We start from the raw sequence: 24,431 nt of genomic DNA, 5'->3' as shown, positions 1-24,431 counted from the left end.
AGTTCCTGCATCATCTGCAAGGCCATGAAAAGCTGCTCTGAAGTCACATTTAGTAACACAGACTCCAGAGTTGACAGACCTGAACCCAAGTGATCGCAACCATGCGACTGTGGGCAGGTTAATGAATCTCGCTCCGTTTAGTTCCCAAATCCACTGTATGGGGAATATATTGTTCACCACCACTAACAGTTACTGAGAAATAAAGACAAATAAAACACACAGGACACGGCCTGGTAGAGGTCTGTGAGCTGTGAAACTCAGTTGTTTAATTTGCTATTATTATGAGCATGTACCAACTTTTGCAGGAAATGATACAAAAAAAATAGGAAGCAACATGCTACTTGGCACTTGACTGGATTAGAGACTCATGGAATTCTAGGAACTAAACTCTACTGCTAAATGAAGTAACCATAGCACTCTTATTTAACCCTTACCATGGAAATAGCATACGCTATGATGTGGCTTCGGGACCGTGCACTAACTGATATGATCAGCAGTCCACTAGGGTCTAATGAATCTGGAACCTCATCAGCAGCCCTCACTGTATAAAATGCAATTGTCCAAGTGCCACAGCTTCCCCAAGTCCAAGAATAGAGAGAGGGAAGAGTAGAATTAATAAGAACAAATATAAATGGCATAATGAAGTATTAACCAAGAAAACTGACTTATTTTGTAAAAAGAAAATGAAGTAGAAGTCCACTGTAGAATTTTTGAGCTTTCTACAAGGATCAGGAAAATGTACCTGGAAATCCTATCACCTCCAACCCAAGATTAACAGCAGAAGTATTCCTCTTCGATGCACCCAAGGCCTAGAATTCAGGTATATGATTAAAGATAGGATGAATTCTTCACATGTAGGTAACCTGAAGGCCACAAACCTTTGTCTATTTCTAATGCCAATATCCATCAGCCGATTAATCACAGCAGTTTCTTCCTTTTTAAAAAAATTTTTATTTATTATTTGAGAGAGAAAGAGAGAGCATAATCAGGGGAAGTGGGGTAGGGGCAGAGGGAGAAGCAGGCTCTCCATCAAGCAGGGAGCCCAATGTGGATCAGGACCTGAGCAGAAGGCAGATGCTTAACCAATGGAGCCACCCAGGCGTCCCTCGCAGTCACTTTCCATACCTCTCCCTGCAAATCCTTGCACTGCCCAAAATATACCTGTATTGCTACCTTGATTACCAAGGTAATCAAGTGCATCAGCCACTCATATGCTGCCCAAAATACACCTGTATTGAGCTGCTACCTAGAGTACAAACAAGGTCACACTGCTGGATGCTCTTATGGACATTTTTTTTTTTAGAATGAACTCAAGTCTATTTATTTCAATTATTGATGCACACACATCCTACCAACATTCTCTACCTTCAGATTCTTTTGGACATTTTACAAATGAAAAAGAAATATGCTGAGTTATTCCGGTTAGCTTGCAGTGGTCCTTAACTGGTGGCCATCCTGTTCCCCAGGGAAGATCTGGCATTGTTTGGAGACATATTTGGCTATGACAGCTGTGAAGGTGCTACTGGCCTCTAGGGACAGCGACAGTCCTAGACTCTGGTGAGTCAAGGGAGGTGCCCAGGGCTCAACATTTAAGGAGACAGTCACCCATTCTTAGGGTCATGGAAGCATAAGATTAAACTTACATGGCCCTGAGAACAAGTGCTTCCTTAAATATTGTGGCCCAACCCTAAGTAGAGGCCAGGAATGCCTCTAAACACCCCCCATAAAAGAAATGGTCTAGTCCAGGATAGCAATAGCGCTGAGGTTGAGAAACCCGATTGGTTTAAAGAATCTAAAGAAAATTAGGGTTGGAAAATTGATTCCCTCCCTTTTTCAATTAAAGTTACAAATTTAAAATCACACTTTGTTAAATGTGCCTAAAAGTGAAATAATACCAAATTCTAGCATTTAGCTTTAATTCAATTACTTTACTCCCAACCACATCTACAATGAAGTTAAATCAGTTCCACCCTCTCCTTCCCAGCCTTCGTGCCCAGGCACTAGTCCTTCCATCTGTTGCTCTCACTCACCCAATCTGCTTCTAACTCCCAGATGCCAACACACCTTTCCAATAAGATGTGACACCTCCCTTTTCAAATTTGTTTCTCTCCCTTGTATATTTCTCTCTCTCTGTCATATACTACACTACAGTCACTTATTTGCTTACTTAACCCTCCCAACACCACACAAACATGCATGCAAATGCACACACAGTAATTTAACCCCTTTATGGGCACAGACCAGGTTTTCTTTATATTTATTTTCCCAACTGCCTCTACATAGCACAGTGCTTTGAATATGTAAGGCACTCAAGATATGTTTTAAATAGATCAATGAGGCAGGTATATATAATAATACACAACAGAAGTATGGACCATAGTATTTCCTGGCTTTGTGGAATCCAGTAGCAATTTCTTTTCCTGGACATGTCCCCACCTATCTCAGAAGTCTTGAGGTCTCTAGTAGGTAACTGTCTTGACATTTTGCTATAAAGAAATGCCCAAAACAGAATCTCTTTCCTTCTCAAAGGCCTATTCTAGCAGCAAAAGAACTCGTTTTTGCTTGAGTTCTGAGCCCAATTTCGTAAGAAAATAAATTCTATTCCTAAAAACAGTAGAAGGAATAGCTTTGTAGTAGGTCAAACTCCTCAGGAAGCCAAATTGATGCAGCTTGAAAGCACAGTCTGTCAATCCCCACTTCACCTTGACCTATTACTAATTTTGACTTTAAACCGAAAATAAGCTATGACTACCTAAGTGATTAATATGTAACTATAAATAACTCCTGCTGAAAAGGAATACAGTACAAAAGAACACAATACAACACAGTCAGATTTTTTGGTTATTTGTCCTTGAAAGAATGAATATATGTTTCTAAATATACGATTTAACAGAAAGGAAACTGAGGCCCTTCCCCCTAGGGGTATCATGAAACCAATGATTTTAATCACATTATCTTCTTATCAGAGAACTTGCACAACCTTTAGCCAGTACCAGGAAAGATTAAATTCTGCTAAGTTTATTATGAAATAGATACTGTGATACAATAATTCTACTAAAGATTAAACACCCATATATTCCATTGACATGATAACTTCCAAGATGCGAGGTCATAGAGCCACTATGTTAGATTTTTTTCATGGTGCTATTTGATCCTGTGCTAAGTGAGAATCATTTTAATTGTTGATCCATGGAATAAACAGCTGACTTGTTTTGAGCACCCAGTATGAGCCAAGTAATTTCCATGTGTGTGTCATTCAACACTGGCAACAACCCTGTTGAGAGGTTTTACCACCCACCTTTTGCAAATGAGGAAAGAGCCTCAAAGAGGTTTAGCAAGTTGCCAATTTTCATACCACTGGTAAACAGCACTTCTACAGCATGATTTTCCAACTATGTCAAACTACTACTATCTGCAAAATGTTCTGGATTATATTTTAACCTATGAAAGACAGACAATCCGCTCCTATCTTAAGAGTGTTCCACTAGTGAATATATGCAACTTGGTGTTAAGCTAGCATAATGTTCAAGGTCAAGCAAGGACTGTGAGCTTCCCAAGAGGAAATGCACATCACGGAAAGTGACAACAACAGGAAGCTACCATTCTGCCGGGCTTTCAGTGGCACATACAGAGAAGCAAAGGAGAATCAGGAAGTATCACAATTCCCACAAGGCCAATCTAGTTCACACTCCTTTGTTCCTTGTTTCAAGGAACTTGGACCTACTATGCAGAAGGCACCTTAGTGCCTCCTATATAGCATAAAAAGATGTAAATGCTTTTCTTCAGAAAGTTTACATGAAATGTATAAAAATTTTAAAAAGATAATATACAATGAGTTCTAAATATTATTCGATCAGCGAAAGTTACAAAAATTCAAAGATTATTCTTGCTGGGGTCCTAAGGATATGAATGATTAAAAAGAGTGGAAGTTAAGCTGCCCTTGAAGGACAGGCTTAGTATCAACAGGTACAGACTGATAAGAAAATATACTAAGTTGAGAGATCAAAAGTCTGCATACAGAAAGTTGTATAACATATTTGGGAAATGACAATAAAATGTGAGTTTAAGAAACTCTACATAAGCACGCATACTGAAATACTTTGTGGAGGGAGGTTTTTAGAGCAATGACATAAATATCATCATCAACCACTTCCATTTAAAAGTTGCTCATGGAACAGGGGCATCTGGTTGGCTCAGTGGGAAGAGCATGCAGACTCTGTGAGTTTGAGCCCCATGTTGGGTGTGAAAATCACTTAAAGTAAATAAATAAACTTAAAAAAAAATTGGCCAGAAAACTTTTTTCTTTCATTTTATTACTTATGAGTAGATAATTTTTGTAATTTAATGTATAATATGGACACTGGTCATACTATAGTATTTTAAACAAATATGAGAAGGGCATATCATTTTAATAGTCAGGCACAGAGCTTCTAGATAGAAAATTTGATTATTACCACTTGAGAAAACTGGGTTGTCCAAGTACTCTTCTATCACTGCATATGGCAAAATGGTGACAGACGGATAGAGTGAGGTGAAAAATGTTATGGACTAAATGTTTGCAAACCCCTCCCAAGTTCATATGTTAAAGCCATAATCCTCGTTATGATGACATTATAATGGTAAGTGATTTGGTTTAGATGACATCACGGGGGTGGAAGGGTGGGGGTCTTTCATGATGGGATTAGGGTCCTTATAGGAAGAGATCAAAGAACTTGTTCTTCTCTTTTGTCTCACATTGTCAGAGAATGAATCTCACAGACTGACAGCTAGAAAAGAAAGGAAAGACGTAGCTCTCTAGAGGGAGAGGGGTCCCAAATGGGTTGCCACTGAGGGCTTTTAGTGACAGTCTTTTATTGAGAACTGACTGGGAAGCTTGTGGCCTTGAGATTCTTGTCTGGTCTTGGTTTAAGCACAGACTATTAATAACACCCTTAATGACTTAATTCTTTGAGGCCTGGTCATTCTCTGTGACACACTGTAGCCACCAAAGTAAAATACTCTTGACCATGCGAGGCCAAGTGGTCTGTTTCACTCTGTCTTAGCTTCTGCCTGCCAGGAATAGTTTCAGAGGCTTGTCAAGGGCCCCCTACCACTCCCCGCCTATACCCTAATCCTTTCTTTATTCAATGTTGAGGACACAGCTAGAAGATGGCTATCTGGAAGCCAGGAAAAGGGCTCTTACCAAGAACCAGCATTTTGATCTTGGACTTCCCAACCTCGAGAATTGGCAGAAATAAATGACTGTTGTTTAAGACACCAGTTTATGTGATTTTGTTACAACAGCACAACTAAAGAAGGCAGATAAATAGGCAGATAATTTGACTAACAAACTGACCTCCAAGTCATATAAATGAAAACAGAGAATAGTCTTTTAAGAATCAACATAGTCTTAGGAAATTATTTCTATCTTTAAAAAAAAAAGAAATTTTTTTTTTTTTTTTTTTTTTTTTTTTTTTTAAGAAAGAGAGAGAGAGAGAACTCGCTCACTAGCAGGGGGAAGGGGGCAGAGAGGCAGAGGGAGAGGGAAAGAGAGAATCTTAAGTAGGCTCCAATCCCAACACAGAGCCCAACACAGGGCTCAATTTCATGACCCTGAGAAGATGACCAGAGCTGAAATCAAGAGTCAGACACTTAAACAGTTGAGCCACTGAGGCTCCCCAAAGAAATAAATTATTTCTATCTTTAAGGATGGAAAAATTCAATCTGAGTGCTGGGTAGGACACTAATTAATTGATTCATTTATTTAGTCAGTAATTGAGGACTTACTATATGGAAGGCCCTAAGCTAAGCGCTAAATTAAAACACACACATACACACACAAACACACACCTAAAGAATATGATGCATTTTTTCCTTATTACATGGTAGGGGGTGATGGATTATAAAAGCATATAATTACAGTCAATGTGCTAAAAGCTACAATGGGGGTACATTAAGTTCCTATGAAAGCCATAAAGACTTCTTGTGGGATTCTGGCATTAACTTTGTACAGGAAGCAACAATTGAATGTAGTCATGAAAGATAAGCAGGAAAAGGTTTGATAGGTTATTTCAAGTACAAAGAGCAGAATATTCAAAGTCATAGTTCTTGAATGGCCCCGAATCATTGGATGTATGATCAGAAGAGGCAAAAATGAAGACTGAAAATATCTGATAGCGCTTGACAGTAAAAGGAAAGCTAAGAGTGGAAGGTCAATTTTTAGTATATGTGTTGCTGAAGCAGGCACTGGAATGTCAATTTTTAAACATGAAAAGGAAATAACTAGTTTTGTTTTTTGGTACAATTGCTTTGAGGGTAATGTGGAGAATTGTAAAAGAGAGAAGAGGATTAAGTCTTAAAGGTTTGATGAAAATTTGGATTTAGATGCTTAGAGGTGTCAAGTACAACCTTGTGTTTTCAATGTGGAAAACTGGGTGGATATTAACAGACAGAAGAAGACCAATAAGTAGAACAGCATGGAGGCAATGGCCATACAGGACTGAATCCAAAGAGGTCAATTAGGACAAGATTTGTAGACCTGGAAAATATCAGCTAAGAAGGGCTGAGCTCAAACTCTGAAGACAGGTATGTCATAGAAAAAAAAAAAAAAATAGAAAAAATGAGTAAGAAAAGAAAAAGGGAGATGTTTCAGAAATAGTGTTGGGTGATAAAAAAAAATAGTGAAGTATGTGAGGGAGACAACAGTAAGGAGGAACACTGTCAGATGTCTAAAAAAACAAAACAAAACAAAAAAACAGTAACTAAGTAAAGATTTATCCAGAGAAAGTCCTCATATTTAAATCTTACCTCCTCTGAAGCTTTGTGGTCAAAAGTGTATCATTACTTAAAGGTAAAAAAATCTTTCCTCTAAAGTTTCTCTCCAGCAAAATTAATGACAAACACTTGACATGACAAGATAAATAAAAATCAAAAGACTAGTACATACACACACACAAATATGACATGATTACACAGTTTATGTAAGAAAGGGATATATCCTTTTCACCACACAAGAAATCTAAATAGTGACCTATGAAATTTTATGTATTTCTGAAATGATTCATTTAAATTTTTCTAATTAAATGCAAAAGAAATTAATGGATTTTTTTCATCATTGAGGCTATGACATAATGCCACAGGTAATTATTTCTGGTTTAATTCACCAATTGTGCATAAAATCTCTTAGGTACTAGGTCAACATATGAAGCATAGCATGGTGTAAGTGATATGAGACCCACCGGGAACTGCAAGATTGGCTTCATTTCTAATGAGGGAAAAGTTTTATTTACAAGGCAACTCAGCTGTGAAACCAAAGTAATAACATGAATTAATTTATACACTCTGCATTTAAAGGTCGAGTACTTTAAACAACTTCTCTCCATGTTCTAGAGAGTAGGAAAAAAAACTATATTAAGTAATATTTATAAACGTTGCAAGAACAAAGTCTCTGGTTGGTACACATTGAATTTCCACATGATATACATTCAGATGGAACGTTAAATCTATTTAGTCAGTGGCAAAGAAATTAAAACTGTCCTCGTTACAATCTATATACCCTTTTAGTTCTTACCAAACAAAATTTGTTTCCTCTCTTACTCAGTCTGACCAAGTTGTCATCAGCTATGAGATTGAAAGTTCAGAGGCACTAAATATATGATAAATTCAAATTAGAAAAATATACACCTGTGAAATGTTATAAATAACACACATTAGTCAATGTAAAATTTTAAGAAAAATCTGTCTCTTTAGGTAAAAAATTTTATCATTCAAGCATATTCTTATGTAAAAGAAATTACTTTTTTTTTTTTCTCCTTCTGAGGCACCTGAGTGGCTCAGTTGTTCAGTGCCTGCCTTGGCTCAGGTCATTGGGATTGAGCCCCCAATCAGGCTCCCTGCTCGGCAGGAAGCCTGCTTCTCCCTCTCCCACTCCCCCTGCTTGTGTTCCCTCTCTTGCTGTTTCTCTCTCTGACAAATAAATAAATAAAATCTTAAAAAAAAAATTTTTCCCCAAACTGACAAGTTGTTTTGTTTCTAATTAACCAGTCTACATTAGATGTATTTGCTATTGCCTCCTCTTCTTTCTGTTTGCTTCTTAATGGTGATAATGGAACATACCCAAGTAGACAGGCTTGTAACACATGATCCTAACCCCAGGCCACAGCCAATTGGACCAGGGGTTATATCGAGTGAAGGGAAAGAAATAATGAATATTTATTAAGTAGCTACCATACACAAAGCATCACTCTCACTTACTACTTTTCACAGGGAGTAACTCATCTATTCCTCAGTAGTTGCTATCATTATCATCCCTCTTTACAGATGAAGAAACTGAGTCAGAGAATCATTAAGAAATTTTCTGAAGATTACAATACTATAAAGATTTGAAGCTGAGATTCAAATCCAGCCAGTCCAGCTATAGAACCTGAACTCTAACCACTATGGTATACTGTCCTGAAATAATCTGCCACCTTACTACTACCTATAGGTGAAGCTAAGACAAATTTATTTTTTATCTCAAGAATGTGAAGAACCACATGAAGAGACTGAGTCAGTTGAACTATGTTGGACACTAGAAGTATAAGGTCATTTATCATTGCAACAAAATGCAAAATGGGTAGACCATGGTGGAAAATCAGCCCTACATAACCATTCTAGCAAGATCTGACTATACTTCCTGAAATTAGGTTCTAAGAAATCCCTCTGTATTTCCAATTACTGAGTTTATTACTTGAGTTAATTTGAGCAAGTCTTTGTATTTTGTAGTATAAAAAAATCCCTCCATGGGAAGCAATTAAAAATTGCACATAAAATAGGAAAACTAGATAGAAAGAAGTATCCAGAGAATTAAACTAACTGAAAGGGGAAACCAGATGGTTAAGAGGTGTACTTATTCAGGTTTTCTCCTGGGACATTTGATGAACAGGGTGGACTTGAACTTGATGTTTCACAGCCCAAAGGATGCTTGTAATAAATCACAGCTTCCAAAACCAGCCAGAGATGGAAAGTCCAAAAGGTGATTTGCCCTCCTGTAATCCAATAAAACTATATTGTCACTGTACCAGAAGTTTGCAACAGCACACACAAATATACACACATATGCACATACACACACACCCCCAATACACAGCTGACAGCTGAAAAAAAAAAAAAAAAAAAACCCACAGTTTGCCTCTAAACTTGGCACAGGTGAATGGGAACAAAATAGAAATCACCTGAGGATTCATGACCAATAGTCATCTCTCACATGGCTTTGCAGCCCATTTCATATTATCAAGGTAGTTCAAACATCTAAAAACAGTTTACAATGTTGGGTAATGCCCTAGGTCCTGGCAAAAGGAAACAAATTTTCTCAATTAGGAACCCAGCTTAGCCCAAACTTCAAATAACTCCCACATGACAAAGATCCAAGCAATACTTATTTATAAAGCATTGTTAAGCAAGAACCAGGAAAAACTACAGATGGAGAATCAGGTCCACAGATAACAAAATTATCAAGTGGAAAATATAAATTAAATATGCTTTAAAAAGAAAAGGAGTAAAATGTGATTAAAGAGTAAGAGGCCATGAAAGATTGTACAAGAATTAAACAATTAAAAACTTTTGCCCATATATAATTACTAAAACCAAATAAAACCAAAAGAAGGCAAATGAATAAAAAATACAAAATTTCTAATAGTGTTTAACTCTGAGTCAGGAAGGGGGGCAGAATGAGAAGCAAAGAAGGAGGCAAGGGAGAGGAACACAGGTAAGTTTTGATTTCTATTAATATTCTAATTCTTGATTTGGTTAGTGGGTTCATTAATTTTCACTATATTATTAACAAATAATTTAAAATACATGTGAATATTGAGAGCAGGTCACAAAGCTGAGGGCAAAAACATATATTCATACATATATATTTTAAAAACAAATATTATAATTCACTACATTAATAGAATCCAGGAAAAATCACAAAGTCATCTGAAAATCCTACCAACCTAAAAATAGAAGCAAAAAATCCTTAATCTCATGGATAGTATCTATAAAAACAACAAAAAAATGAAACAAAACTCTGTAACATATTTACTATTATCACTGTAAGAGATTAGGAACAAAAGAAGAATGTTTGCTTCTATGAGATCTACACAATGTTTTATTGAGTCATAGGCAAAATAGTAAGGCACAAGAAAAAGAAATTGTGTGTAAGGGGTCAAAAACAAAATTCTTTTTATACACAGATTACAGATATATCTATCTGCACAGGATGCAAAATCGACAAATAAAACACTAGATTTAATTAGATAGTTTGGTCACTTTAATAGGTAAAATATATAAGAATAAATTAAAGTTTTTTATATGCACAAAACATAAAACATGTGACTTTAAAAGACAACATATATCTTCATTATGTAGTTCTTTAATAAAAGTAAAACAAAATATGGCAAATTCTTTTCAGATACAGTTTTTTAAATGCAAGACATGAAGGAAGAGTTAAATGAAAAGAGAGATAAACCATACTCATGAACTGAAAGTCTCATATCATAAAACTGATTTACTGATTCAAATGCAATGAAAAATGTTTGTTTTTTTTTTTAACTTGAAAACTGAGTCTAATGTATTGAAAGACCAAAGGGCAGGACTGATAAAGTCAGTTCTAAACGAAAACAAACGGAGGGGGATGTGCTTTACTAAATATCAAGGTTTATTTCACAGCTATGAGGACTGAGGTGTGCCAGTTCTAGGATACATAAATTCACTAAGAAACAGAATAGAAAGCCAGGGAATAAATATACACTCACACTCACACCAATACATGCAGAAGTTATTCTGTATTCCAAACCTGGCATTATCAATGAGTAGGGAAAAGCATTGGTCATCCACACAGGAAAATATGATATGAGATCTTCCCCCAACACCATGCAGAAAAATGAACAATAAATGAATCACCATTTAAGATAAGACAGATCTGGGACTGTGCTATCCAATCCAACAGCCATGTGAGTCTATTTAAATTTAAACTCAAATTGCTTACAATGAAATTTAAGAATTTAGTTCCTCAGTTGCACTTTTCACATCTCAGGTGCTCAAAAGTCACGTATGGCTAGTGCCTAGCATACTGGACAGTGCCAGATGTGAAATATTTCCATCAGTGTACAAAAGTCTACTGGACAGTGCTGAGAGACATTTAGGATAGTATCTTTATGACCTTGGGGTTGAAAAGATATATTAAGCAAGTAATTAGCATATTAAACAAATTAAAAATGGAAATAACTGATAAATTCAGCTATTAAAATTCAAAATGTATCAAAAGACACTATATAAGAGATGAAAAAGAATGCCTGTGTCTGAAGGAAGGTATTTGTAATATGTATGTACAGAATACTCAGGATATATAAAAACCTAAGCAATAAAAAGGTAAACACTCATATAGAAAAAATGGATAAAAGACTTGCCGGGTACTTTATGTGATGAAAGAAAATGATAATTACAGTCTGACTTATTTTATCAATATATGTGGACTAAAATGTTTGACAAATTTGCATGTTTCATTTTAAATCAACATGAGTAAGGAGGGGAACAGCTACCTATTTTTTGGCCTGGAAGGAAGATTATACTGGTTTAGACAGCAGCCCAGCAACATAGAAGTAGGCCAATAATAATGTTTGAACGTGTAGTGAAGTAGATACTTCTAATGTTAGCTTATGCTTCATTAAAAGATAGTTTTCTAGCTCCCTTAACAATTTAACTTTACCTTATTTTGAGCACACAAAAGTACTTGGGAGGCATAAACCATATTTATACCACATTCTCACTCTGGGTGTAAAATTTGGTGGTGACTATGGCATTAATTTCATATTTACTTCAATCAGAAGAAACAGAGAACACAAAGATATATGTGAATTGTGGGTGGAATGGAAAAAGTAAATTATGTTATAAACATATGAGGAAATACTGAAAGTATAGCTGAAATGAATAGTTTCTTCAAAGCAAAGCAAATTTCCAATCCTGAAATAATATGAATGGGTATTCAATGCACCATCCACTTCCTAACTACCCCTACCCCCACCAAATAAAAAAACATGAATAGGATAAGAAATAAATTACAATTTCCTAGCTTCTATATGGAATTTTTTTTCTATTTTAATAAATTGAATTTTAAAAGTTGATGTTTACATACCTCAAAACCTGAAACAAAACTACACTCACACCACATAACCAAATAGCATAGTTTGCACTAAATCTTAGCTTTAGCCAAATTTTAAGAGAAGCATTAGAGGATCTCGACCTTCTATTCTGGCATACTATTAAAAAATGACAATATTAAACTACTTCAAAATAATTTAAACTATTAATTAGTATCATGAAGCACCAAACATAATATATGGTAATTTGATGCTTCTCAGACAGGGTAGTGTATGAGCCTATGATTCTACAAGTAGACTTTTTAATTTGCCAGAAAGAAATATATGAGAATACTTTGTGTGGATCCCAGGAAACTATGACATGATTTAACCATCAAGGTCTTTGTAATCTAAGAACAAGAGGAAAACAATTAGTAGCCTGGCAATTCTGGTACAGGGTGAATAGTGTTAGTTGCAGAGAGAAAGGGATATTCAAGTCAGAGTGATCATTAGAGGACATAAGACCATCACTAGTGATAATTAGGAAGAGTCCATACCATGAATCAGGATCCTGACCCAGTGGATAGAGAGTGTATGATGGGTGATAGCCTGAAGTCTAGGCCAGCTAGAAATTACCACAAACATGATCCACTTTAGGGTAGCAGGACATTTTCTCCTGGGGTGAGGTTCAAGGACTCCTCTCCCCATGGAAGGTGACTAAAGAACAGGGTTGTGTCCCAGTTCTCACAGAGGACTGGGAAGCCACAGAATTCTACAACCAATAATCAGTATGTGGAGACAGGCATAAAGTAACCCCAATAGTGGAAGAAAATGAGGCTGGGGAAATCAGGCTCGTGAATGCAAGCATGTAACTCACATTATTTAAAAAGAGAGAGAGAGAGAGAGATTATACTTGAGAAAACAATGGTCAACCATGGTATACCAACTCTTGAATCAGATTTGCTGTTGAGAAACACTGCTAAAAGCTAATTCCTCCAATTGTCAGTAATGGGGCACACTGACTTCCGGCTTAGCCTCACTATTACTACAATCCTAGGCAGAGGCTGTTTAATTATATGTTCTGCCTCTGTTCAGATTGGCCTGTCAAAGCAGATCATGTTTGAGATGGCCCATAAGTACAGTGGGCCAACTTTGCATGGCTAAGGAAAGCAGACCAAAAACCATTAAGATTCGGAGAGGGTGAATTTTTGTGCATAATTTTATATTTCCGATTAATAGTCCCATATGGTTCTCTTTTGAGGTGTATTCTTATTGTATCCTTGACTTCTCTTCCTCACAAATGCATGTCTCCTACTCCTTCTCTGCTACACAGACTCTTACTTCTTTTCTCAATTTCCTATGTTCTGTTCCTTCCAAAGGAGAGACTCAACTCTAATATCCTTCTGTTGCAGAGACATCATTCTTTTTGCAAAACCAAGAACATGAACTGATGACAAGGCCTTAGCATTGACTTTCCAGGCTAATGAAAATGCCGAGAAATATAACTTCTTGAGCACCACATGGCAAAAACTGCATTCTAAGCCCATAGGTAAGACCACTTCGTTGATGCCTGCCTCATTAATATCAATTCTAATGCAGACCATAGTGTGATATCTCCATATGCAACTTTTCATAAGCATACTTGATTATAAATTCAATAATTTGGATGTTTTCAGAGGAAGAAGTTTTTACATGAAGCAGTAGATACATTCCAAGTTGGTATGTTTTGCTTTGCATCTAGAACTTCAACAATGAATCTATAACCCTCAGAGTAATTTATGCAGTCAAAACTGAGAAGAACATGATTAATCAAACCTTTTTTAAAGGCAGGCATCCATGGCTGCAGGAAACCAGAACCCAACTCAGCATAGCTTAAGGAGAAAAGGGAAAAAAAAACAAAAACAGTATTGACACAGAACTCAACTGCAGAACTCATGTGTTGGGTAGGTGCCTACCCTCTCTGTCTTTCTAGGACCCTGAACAGTTAGTTCAGATGTTAAAATTATGATCTCAGTGTTAAAATGTGGAATCTGGACTGTCTATACCCAAATATTATCTCTATTATTTACTAACTTTGTGAACTTTGGCGAGTCACTTAATGTCTCAGTACTTTTGTTCTTCCGGGAAAAAAAGTAATAATGGTACCTCTCGTATGTGTATGAACTAAAAAACAAGATCACACATGATGCATTTAGGATAGTGCCTGAGACAGTAGGCACTAAGTAAATGTAAGGCATTATGATAACATTACTATAATTGCTTGTTTGGAGCATATGTGCCATTCTTCTCTCTGGCTGCCTTTCGGTTATGAATTTTGCCAATTCCTAGATTAGGGAAAATGTAGAGAACGCAATTCATAGGAACTTTTTCTCTTAGGCTAAACTTACTAACAAATGAAGCTGGCTAAGAAACCTGCGGTCTCTTGTAAGATGGTGAGTTCACTGTATGCCTGCAAGCATTTTAATTGAAGTTGGGTAATCACTTTTCATGGATTCAGTAGATAATATTAACACACTGGGTGAAATATTCTAAGTTTCTTTGAGTTTCACTGGGTGAAACTTCTAAGTTTCTTTGAATGCATGACTCAGTTTACACAGACATTGTATAAAATCCATGATACTAAATTCAAATAAAGTCTTCAATGCAAATCCAGAGCTTAAATTTTCCTTTGTTTGAATCCTATAAATCTGAAAAGGAAAAGGGTATATACTTTATAAGTCAGATTTGGTAAAGGCTAAATGTCCATTTCAATAGAAAATATTTGGCAAAATCTTTATGTTAAAGCAAGAGCTCACCCAAAAAGTTTAAATGCTCACTTCAGATACATCCAACACATAGAATTTTTAGTGTGATTGAGAAATAAAATGGATCCATGGAAGTGCTCAGGTATTGTAGTTGAAAAGTGCAGGAATAGAAAAAACACAAAATTTTATCAGCATAAAATTCTACATAGAAAGTATAGCCAGTTTCCAAGTAAAACAATTTTTACTATCGAAGATGCCATTTCTTGCACCAAAAATTCAGTATAGATAGGTGATTCCCACAAAATCAACAAAAGGTGAATTGTGGGAAGGAGGAAGGGGACCGTGGTACCAGTGATAAAAAGTAACAACCATTTCTCTTCAAAATTTCTTGATGTTAACATCTTCATGTATGTTATGACCAGAGCCACTATTAAGAAGGGAAAATCACACACCATAAGAGTGTGTGTTGAACAATGGAGACTGCTAATTGTCATGCATTCGGACTTTGGAAGGAAGCATTCTACTTTAAAAAAGACTGGCTTTGCAAAATCTTAATTTTCATTACATTAAAGGGTGTAGGAAGTATGGAAGGAAAAGTCCAATGTGTTGTTTTAGTAGACTGGCAAACATTAGCCAAAAATAGGAAACTTGCTCTTATCCTTCTTGAATGCAGGTGATTTTTACTCATCTCTTAGCCCCATTATTTAGTACAACAATATTTTTAGGTTCATTGGTCTCAATCACATTAGAAAGAATGGAAACATATTATATGCAAAGATAATTAGCAAAAAATACTAAGCATCCATATTTTAAAATCCATAACCATATACCAATTTATGTAAGTTAGACATGTGGTTTAATAAATGTTCCAGTGTGAGGTATATGGAATAAAGCTTTAGAATGTAGTAAGAAGAGTAATTTAGGGATGCTGAGTTGTGTGTTTAAGGAAATCTATCAAGTCTATTCAGCAGATAAGCATATAAATGGTATTGATAATTAACCAATTCAGTGATATGGCTACAAGCCTAATACTATACTATAGAAGAAAAGAAAATTTGGATTACAAATAACAAGGAATGGTTTCAATGTTTTTCTTAGTAATCCTGCAATACACACCAGATGTGTTTGCCTCCAATGAGGCAAAACAAAACAAAAACCTTCAGGATTACACAAAATTTGGACAGCCAACCCCCATAAAATAAACCTATATTTCAGTAACTAAAAGCTTTTATCAGCAAAGGAGTTCAAATGTTTAGAATGTCTCTACGTATGATGTGCTAATCCAGAGAAACAGGGAGAATGAGATGTCAGTAAAATAAATACTTTTTCTAACAATTAAAAGCCCAAGATTTGGAAAGGCAGAGTGATTGGATGAATAATAAACAAGATAACCTATTCTCTCATGGGAATTGTTTATTTAGTTCATGAATTAGTTTTAAATTATTTTGAGAGTATTAGGACAGATCCCAGGTCTCAAAAACTAATTCCCCACCTTAATAATTCCACTTACCACTTGCTTTTTATTGTTGCTTATCATATCAATATTAAAATTGTAGTAACCCATATGACCTTGATGTTTGTCATTTCCTTATGAAAACAGGGACAGTGGCTACCTGATTTGCTATGCTTTGCAAGACACCTAGGAATACGTCATATCTTTAACTGTGACAATGAAATCCAGAATTTACTCTTCAGACACACGCAGGGCTTTATAAATAATTCTTTCAAAATTCTATTTTGTCTTAAACACAAAGGTCTTGCCTCAAGGCAATGTTTCCTAAATGGCATTCCATTAAATTAGAATGCTATGAAATTCTGTTCGAAATGGCATCTGTAATCAAGTAAAGTTTGGAAAATTTTGAACTTAAGGCATTGCCTGAATAGAGTATAGATTAGAGGCTAGTGCCTGTCCAAAGCCAAGTAGAATTTTATGAGTATACTAATAATGATGGACTAGAAGGGTACATACATTTAATAAGAAACAATTTTGCCTTTATAAATTTTATGAAAGTGCACTAATTTAATACATTCACATAACTAAAGACTTGCAGAATAGAGCAACAATATGTGCAGATTAAATTTTTTTATTCCATACTTCATGGTGAAATGGGCCTAACTATAATGCTTACAAAATAAAAGTGATTTTTCTCCTCACACTACATATTGACACAAAATATTATGCATTAGAAAAAATCTAGATTAACTATTTATAAAGTTAAACAGCCACCTCTCCTACGAATGTATTTGTGCCAAACCATATACCATATTAAACCCTATGAAATCTCACTCATGTTAAGTAAATTCTCGGACAGAATATGACTTTTAACTGGGTAATGATGCTAGAAAATATACTATTAAGTGTAATAGTAGAGATGAGTTTTAGTTGCCTTTTAAATAATGAATGTCAGGGGAATGGTATAAATAAATAACATGCATCTAAGCTCTCCTCATATAGTGGCCTTATTCTGGAAATGTTGAAATTCCTCTATATCCATAGATAATACCTCTTTCCAGAATAAAAGTGACTCAGTTCCCCTTGTTCATTCTACTGAATGTTCTTTATTTTTTTACCCTTACAAATAGTTGAGACAACTGAATTAAGAAATACAATCAAGCAGGGACGCCTGGGTGCCTCAGTGGGTTAGAGCCTCTGCCTTCGGCTTGGGTTGGGGTCTCGGGGTCCTGGAATCGAGCCCCACATCGGGCTCTTCGCTCAGTGGGGAGCCTGCTTCCCCCTCCCTCTCTTCCTACCTCTCTGCCTTCTTGTGATCTGTCTGTCTGTCAAATAAATAAATAAAATCTTTAAAAAAAAAAAAAGAAATACAATCAAACAGAGTCTTAAGACAATGGAGTTATTTTTACACAATAAAACCCTAATAAGGTAACGTAAAAATCAATTTAGAATGTTTCTTTTTTGTGTTTGTGAAAAATAACTGACTCAGTATTTTTCTCATTAAAAACTAAAGCAGCCACCAAAATGTAAAATAAATTCAAGAAAAACTATGAGCCTCCTTATACAGATTTTAAGCACAAATTTAGACCATTTTAGTGGTCCACCCAGAATATCTCAATTGCATGACAAATGATTTTTGTTATTATCTAATTTTTTGTTTTGTTCACACTAAATGATAAAATGCTTTGGTCAGAAGCAAAAGAGAGAATTGCCATAAAATGGTATTATTTAGGTACTATCAGGATGCTTCCTACCTTCAGAGAAGACTTTAGGAAGCACCTCCAATTCTTCAGTTATAGGACAGGTGGGATACTATATAATAAATCCCCACTCTTTGTACTTACACTTAAAGGTCACAAGCACAGGGTCATAAAGGAAAAGTGAGTTTCTTTAGGCATCAGGCTGCTTCTTGTCCATTAGGCTTTTCTTTCGCAGTCTGGCTTTTGGCAACTGTTAGGTTCCCATGACTATTATTTGGAGTTTCCCCTTCCAGTAAAACTGAAGGACATTTCAGGGAACAGTCCCTAGGTTCTGGCCAAAGTTAATGCCAAGATCCAACAGAGTCAAGTCATAGAGCAGAAGCAGGCCAGGGTCCAAGATGAGGCAACAAACAAGCTCCAACAGGTTCATCTTTTTAGCTCTGGCACTTTAAGATTCACAGGATAAATCCACATCTTATGAGCAAGGTAAAATCCAGAAAATACAAGTGTGGGCTATCTAAGTGTCTTTATGCTTATATATTTATACTGTTACTTTCAACGACAGGCCAAAGGCAGATTTCTGGGGCAATGGCAACTAAGACACTCCAGGAGCAGGCAGAGTCACCAAAGAGAAGAAAGACTGGTAACTTTGCTGTATTGTTACTGGAGCAATTGTGTGACTACACAGTGTGGTGTTTCATAGAGACAGCAAACTCAACATCTGAATGTTTAACCAATCTTGGCACACACTCGTCTCCCCATATACCTGTTTTCAACCCTATCAGGAAATTCCTCATATAAAAGATTATAAAGGGAAAAAGGTAAAAGTCATTGTCAGGCAAAGGACGTTTTTATTAGTGATCACTGGCATATTTAAAACAAATTAAACTGAAAACCGAGAAACGATGTTCTTATGTATGTTTCTATTTTCAGATTTCTAGGAATTGGAGACTTCCTAGGAATGTAGGAAGGAGATGGCTATGCAGACAAAGAATATCTACTTTTTAAGGAAAGTTCGATTCTCTAACGAAATAAAGAATCATAGCACTTTGACCATCATATACTATTCTAATGCCTTTTGGTAACATGAAGAATATATCAAAACCTCTTCTTTTGAAATCATTAATAATTTGGTTACAAAAGATGGTCCTTTTTAGAAGCCAAAACAGTCCATGCAGAAATTTTTCTTATCTCAACAGACTATATCATATTTGTTTAATTCAGGATTAATAATCCTTAATAGGTCAACTTGAATCCACTTTTGTGGAAGAAGCCCTATGCATACAGAAATACCTGATTAACTTCTTTTTGTTTGAATTACTGTCTTTAAACTCTTGGTTTTGGTAAACTACATATAAATACTATAGATCATCTGAAAATAGATGGTCTCTGCTCTTAATCTATCCATAAAAATGTTCAATTAACAATGGAACATTCCCTAGTTTACCCATCAACACTCTCCCATAAAAATACTATTCAGCAAGTGTTCATAATCCAAGATAATTTTCCATACCTCCTTGATTGGATATCTTTTTGGAGTCAGGAAGGAATATTATAATTACAATGCACAAATTATATTCTCTTGTCATCTATAAAGAAAAGTCCCACACTAAACGAGCATTAGACACAATAAAACTCTGATAAAAAAGACAGTGTTCAACTCAACTGCCTCACATTTTGAAACATGTAGGACCTCAATCATGTATTTTGAAATTGTTTTACTATGAAAGAAACACATTTTTAATCATTTACACTAGAATTCATTATAGCACCATCTTCTAAGTACTACAGCTGAATGTACTTGGTATTTGATGCTATGGTTAAGAGCTAAATTGCATATAATGAAGGTCTCCCTAAATCCCTTGAAATGGGTTTCAGATGGACTCTTACATTGAATTCAAATCATGATGAAGTTCCAGGATTTAAATGAGCCAATTATTACTAAGACTTTGGTTTTTTAGATGTGAATAGTTTCCTGCTAACACATAATTGGAGTCAATGTACCTATTTAATAAAACACAGTCAAATACTCAGAAAAAAAGTAAAACAATATTCAAATCCCAGTTATGTAGGCATAATCCTAATTTCATAGTGTTATCCATGTCTACCTCATTTCTTGGTGCTAACCTCAGTCATAACATACACAGCTCACAGACTTGACATTTTTTTGGAGGAAGGTTATGTACTGTGGTCTAAATGTTTGTGGTCCCTCAGATTCAGATGTTGACATCGTACTGTCTGGTGTGATGATATTAGAAGATGGGGCCTTTGCAGAGGGCTTAGGTCATGAGGGTGGAGCCCTCATGAATGGAATTTGCATTCTTCTAAAGGAGACCCCAAAAAGCTCCTGCATCCCTCCCACCATGTGAGGATACAACTAGACCTCTGCAACCTGGAGGAAGAAGGCCACACTGGCATCCTGATCTCAGACTTGCAATCTCCAGAACTGTGAGAAATAAATTTCTGTTTTTTATAAGCTACCAAGTCTGTGGTATTTGTTATAGCAGCCTGAACATACTAAGACAATGTGGAAAAAAAGCAAAATAAAATTTTGTCAATATTTTTCTTGTCCTTTTAATCCACCTTTTGTTTTTTTAGGAAGACTTCCATGTGTGATTTTGATATTTAAAAAAAAATTTTTTTTAATTAGCACAACCTAAAAGGACAGAACCCTAAATATTTCCCTTTTATCTTCCCTATATTTTCCTTTTCTAGAAAATGTGTGTTCAGGGAGGGAAGATTCTACTCTACCTGATTACTACATGGACTAGGACAAACGTGGATTTTGAAAACAGAGCTTTGTTACCTAACCCACCTGCTTCATTTCCATCCTAAATTAGTGAGAATGATGCCCACATTACAGGGCTATTGAGGCCGTCAGATAATAACTTCCAGGATTATGTGAGTTAATGCATATATAGCCCCACGCCTTCTCTCTGGCACACAATGAGCACTAAGTACGCTATTTGCCTTCTCTGTCTCCTTTTCTAATTCCAAAATCTGAGTGAGTCAATCTTTTTGAAAATCCTTAGAGAATAATTTAAAAACTATACTTCTAAATTTAGATTTTATAGACCACAACTCAATATCTGAAAAGCTAGTAAAATATGAGGCCTGATCAAATGTGAAATAATTTAAACAGCTTATAGACTAAAAAAGTTGGATGGAACATACACTCATATGAAAGTTATAAACCAAATTGTGCATAATAATTTTTATCATAAAACAGTGACATATCCCAATGAACAATAATTAAGTTTCTAAGCATTTAAAATAAATTTTATTTTGGGGGCACCTGGGTGGCTCAGTCGGTTAAGCATCTACCTTTGGAACAGGTTATGATCCCAGAGTTCTGAGATCTAGCCCCACATTGGGCATCAGGCTCCCTATTCAGTGGGAAGTCTGCTTCTACCTCTCCCTCTGTCACTGCCCTACACATCCCCAACTTGTTCTCTCTCTCGCTTGTTCACTTTCAAATAAATAAATAAAAATCTCTTAATAAAGGGGCACGCAGGTGGCTCAGATGGTTAAGCATCTGCCTTGGGCTCAGGTCATGATCCCAGGGTTATGGGATCAAGCCCCACATTAGGCTCCCTGCTCATCGGGGAGCCTGCTTCTTCCTCTCCTGTTCCCCCTGCTTGTACTCCTGCTCTCTCTCTCTGTCAAATAAATAAATAAAATCATTTTAAAAATCTTAAAAAACCTTTTAAAAATTAGTTTTAAAAGTACTTTATTTTTAATTGGTGATATATCTACAGAAGTGTCTCTTCCCCCTTTTTATTGAACATTTGAAAACAAATGTAGATATGGGCCCAGGTATTTTACTGAGATAAGAGTAACAAGTCTATGTTATTGATAAAAATAAAATAAAGTAACAATAAAAATTTGCATGTCTCCTCAATGAAGCAGCTTTTTTCTTAAATCCACAGCACTTATTACTTAGAAAATTAATGATAAAAAAGGAAACAGTTTTTAGTGAACTTTAGAACTTGTATCTGTGAATCCTGTAGCAGGCCATTACTGTGTGTAATTAATGTTCCTTCCAGGCACAAGTGGCCAGATTAATCTCCACAGAGATGTTAACATGGCCCATGAGGGATGGATTTACATTTTCATATACTCCCAGCAGCTTCTTCTGATCGCTCACCTTTTCCTATCTATTTATTATTTTGTCATATCCATTAGTGATATGCAAATATTTCTGCAGTATCTGCTGTTTTCTAAGTTCAGGGAGAAAAAAAAGAAAAAAAGTCACCTGGTATTAAGTTGTACTGATTCTTTTTCCTTTCAAAGAGGCTATTGCTTTAGGAAAATGCACTGAAGCACTTTATTGCTACACTAAAGACACTGTAGAATAAGCAAGTGGGGCCTAGATGAATATTAGGAAGGAATACTACAGAGAAAGGAAGGAAAAAAAGAAGACATTATAATAAACCAAACATTAAGAAGGAAAAGAGAGAAAGAAACAAAAGAAACAGAGAGGATATAGAAAGTTCTGGGTCAATAAGACAGTATTTTCAATAAAAACTTGCAGACGCATTTGTAGTGAAAGCAGACTCAGCTTTTACAAAAATATGGCACAATGCTTTTAACAGAATTCAGTCACATGATAGAACAAAGCGGCAAATTCACTTTTTTTTAATGTATCAAAGTCCATTCTCCAAAAATGTCCTTTTAAAAAAGTCAATTTCTTGATGATAATGAATAATGGTGATTTATTTACTAGTATTACAGTCTTAAGCCATATCTGTTCTAGCCGATCCTCAGTATTCTCTTTTGTAGAATGGGAACAACATCTACCTCACTGGGCTATTGTAAGTTTTTAATGATAAGTACGAAACGCTCTTGACACAGTGCTGGCACTTACTTGTGTTCTCAATATCTAGTTTTTTTTTTTTTTTTTACTATAACTAGTGACTAGTAAAAATAATTAACACATGTCTAGCATGTATGTGCTTTTTGAAGATTGAGATAAGTTTTGAGAAAAAATTTCTCTGTCCTCTACAGGAAATAATCAATTTTATCAGGTTAATAATACTCTGGATCAGGGATTTTCCACATAGACTATGCTTTAGTGTCACAAATTACTGAGTAAAACAAAATTTTATCTTTAAATAATTCACCAGGGGTGCCTGGGTGGCTCAGTGGGTTAAGCCTCTGCCTTGGCTCAGGTCATGGTCTGAGTCCTAGGATCGAGCCCAACATCGGGCTCTCTGCTCAGCGGGGAGCCTGCTTCACCTCTCTCTCTGCTTGCCTCTCTGCCTACTTGTGATCTCTCTCTGTGTCAAATAAATAAAATCTTTAAAAATAATAATAATAATTCACCAGTTGGGGGCACTTGGGTGACTCAGTCAGTTAAGCACCTGACTCCTGGTTTCAGATCAGGTCATGATCTAGGAGTTCTAGGACAGAGCCTTGCATTGGGCTCCCTGCTCAGTGAGGAATCTGCTTGTCCCCTCTCCCTCACCCTATGTGCCCTCCTCTCTACTCCTTTCCCTCTGCTCCTCCCCACTCTGCCTCTGTTTCTCATAAACGGATAATCTAAATAAATAAATAAATAAATATCCACCAATTGGTTCAAATGTCTCATCAAGTTTAAAAACCATTGTTCTGGGGGCACCTGGGTGGCTGAGTGGGTTAAGCCTCTGCCTTGGGCTCAGGTCATGATCTCAGAGTCCTGGGATCAAGCCCCACATCAGGCTCTCTACTTAGTGGGGAGCCTGCTTCCCCCAATCTCTCTCTGCCTGCCTCTGCCTACTTGTGATCTCTCTGTCAAATAAATAAATAAAATATTTTTTAAAAAGAATCATTGTTCTAGATGAATACTTACAAAATGTATACTCACAGACAAATGATTATATGAATTATATACATTTTTTAAAATTTTTTATTTATCCATGTGTTTCCTTTTGCTTTTGAGTTTTGTGGTTAAACTGACCATCTCCTCATTTCACTTAACAACTATCTCCTCGGGGCGCCTGGGTGGCTCAGTGGGTTAAAGCTTCTGCCTTCGGTTCAGATCATGATCTCAGGGTCCTGGGATCAAGACCTGCATCAGGCATCAGGCTCCCTGCTCGGCAGAGAGCCTGCTTCCCCCCCACCCCCCGCCTGCCTCTCTGCCTACTTGTGATCTTTGTCTGTCAAATAAATAAATAAAATCTTTAAAAAGGACTATCTTCTCAGCTCTAAAACATTTCCACTTCTTTCATTAAAGTCTTTTTTGATTCTTCCATCACATAGTGAAGTCTCCCACTTCTAAAATCCTAGAGCAGGAATCAACAAATATATTTTCCTTAAAGTGCTAAATATTAAATATTTTAGGTTTGATAGGTGAAGTTACAACTACTGAACTCTATCCAGCAGCAGGAAATTAATTGGCCACCGAGAATGTAGAAACAAATAGGTCTAGCTGTAGTCCAGGAAAACTTCATTTACAGAAACAGGCAGCAGGCTA

The 24,431-nt window shown here is 36.0% G+C and overlaps 1 protein-coding gene across 6 annotated transcripts in view; it reads right to left on the bottom strand.

The window, feature by feature from the left end:
- SLC16A7 (solute carrier family 16 member 7) overlaps positions 1–24,431 on the bottom strand; it is a 185,454-nt gene that overhangs the window by 153,532 nt on the left and 7,491 nt on the right. The gene's annotated exons all lie outside the window — the stretch shown is intronic.

Source organism: Meles meles, chromosome 7, assembly GCF_922984935.1.
Source record: "Meles meles chromosome 7, mMelMel3.1 paternal haplotype, whole genome shotgun sequence".
Lineage (NCBI taxonomy): Eukaryota > Metazoa > Chordata > Mammalia > Carnivora > Mustelidae > Meles > Meles meles.
This window is presented reverse-complemented; position numbering and strand designations above follow the sequence as displayed.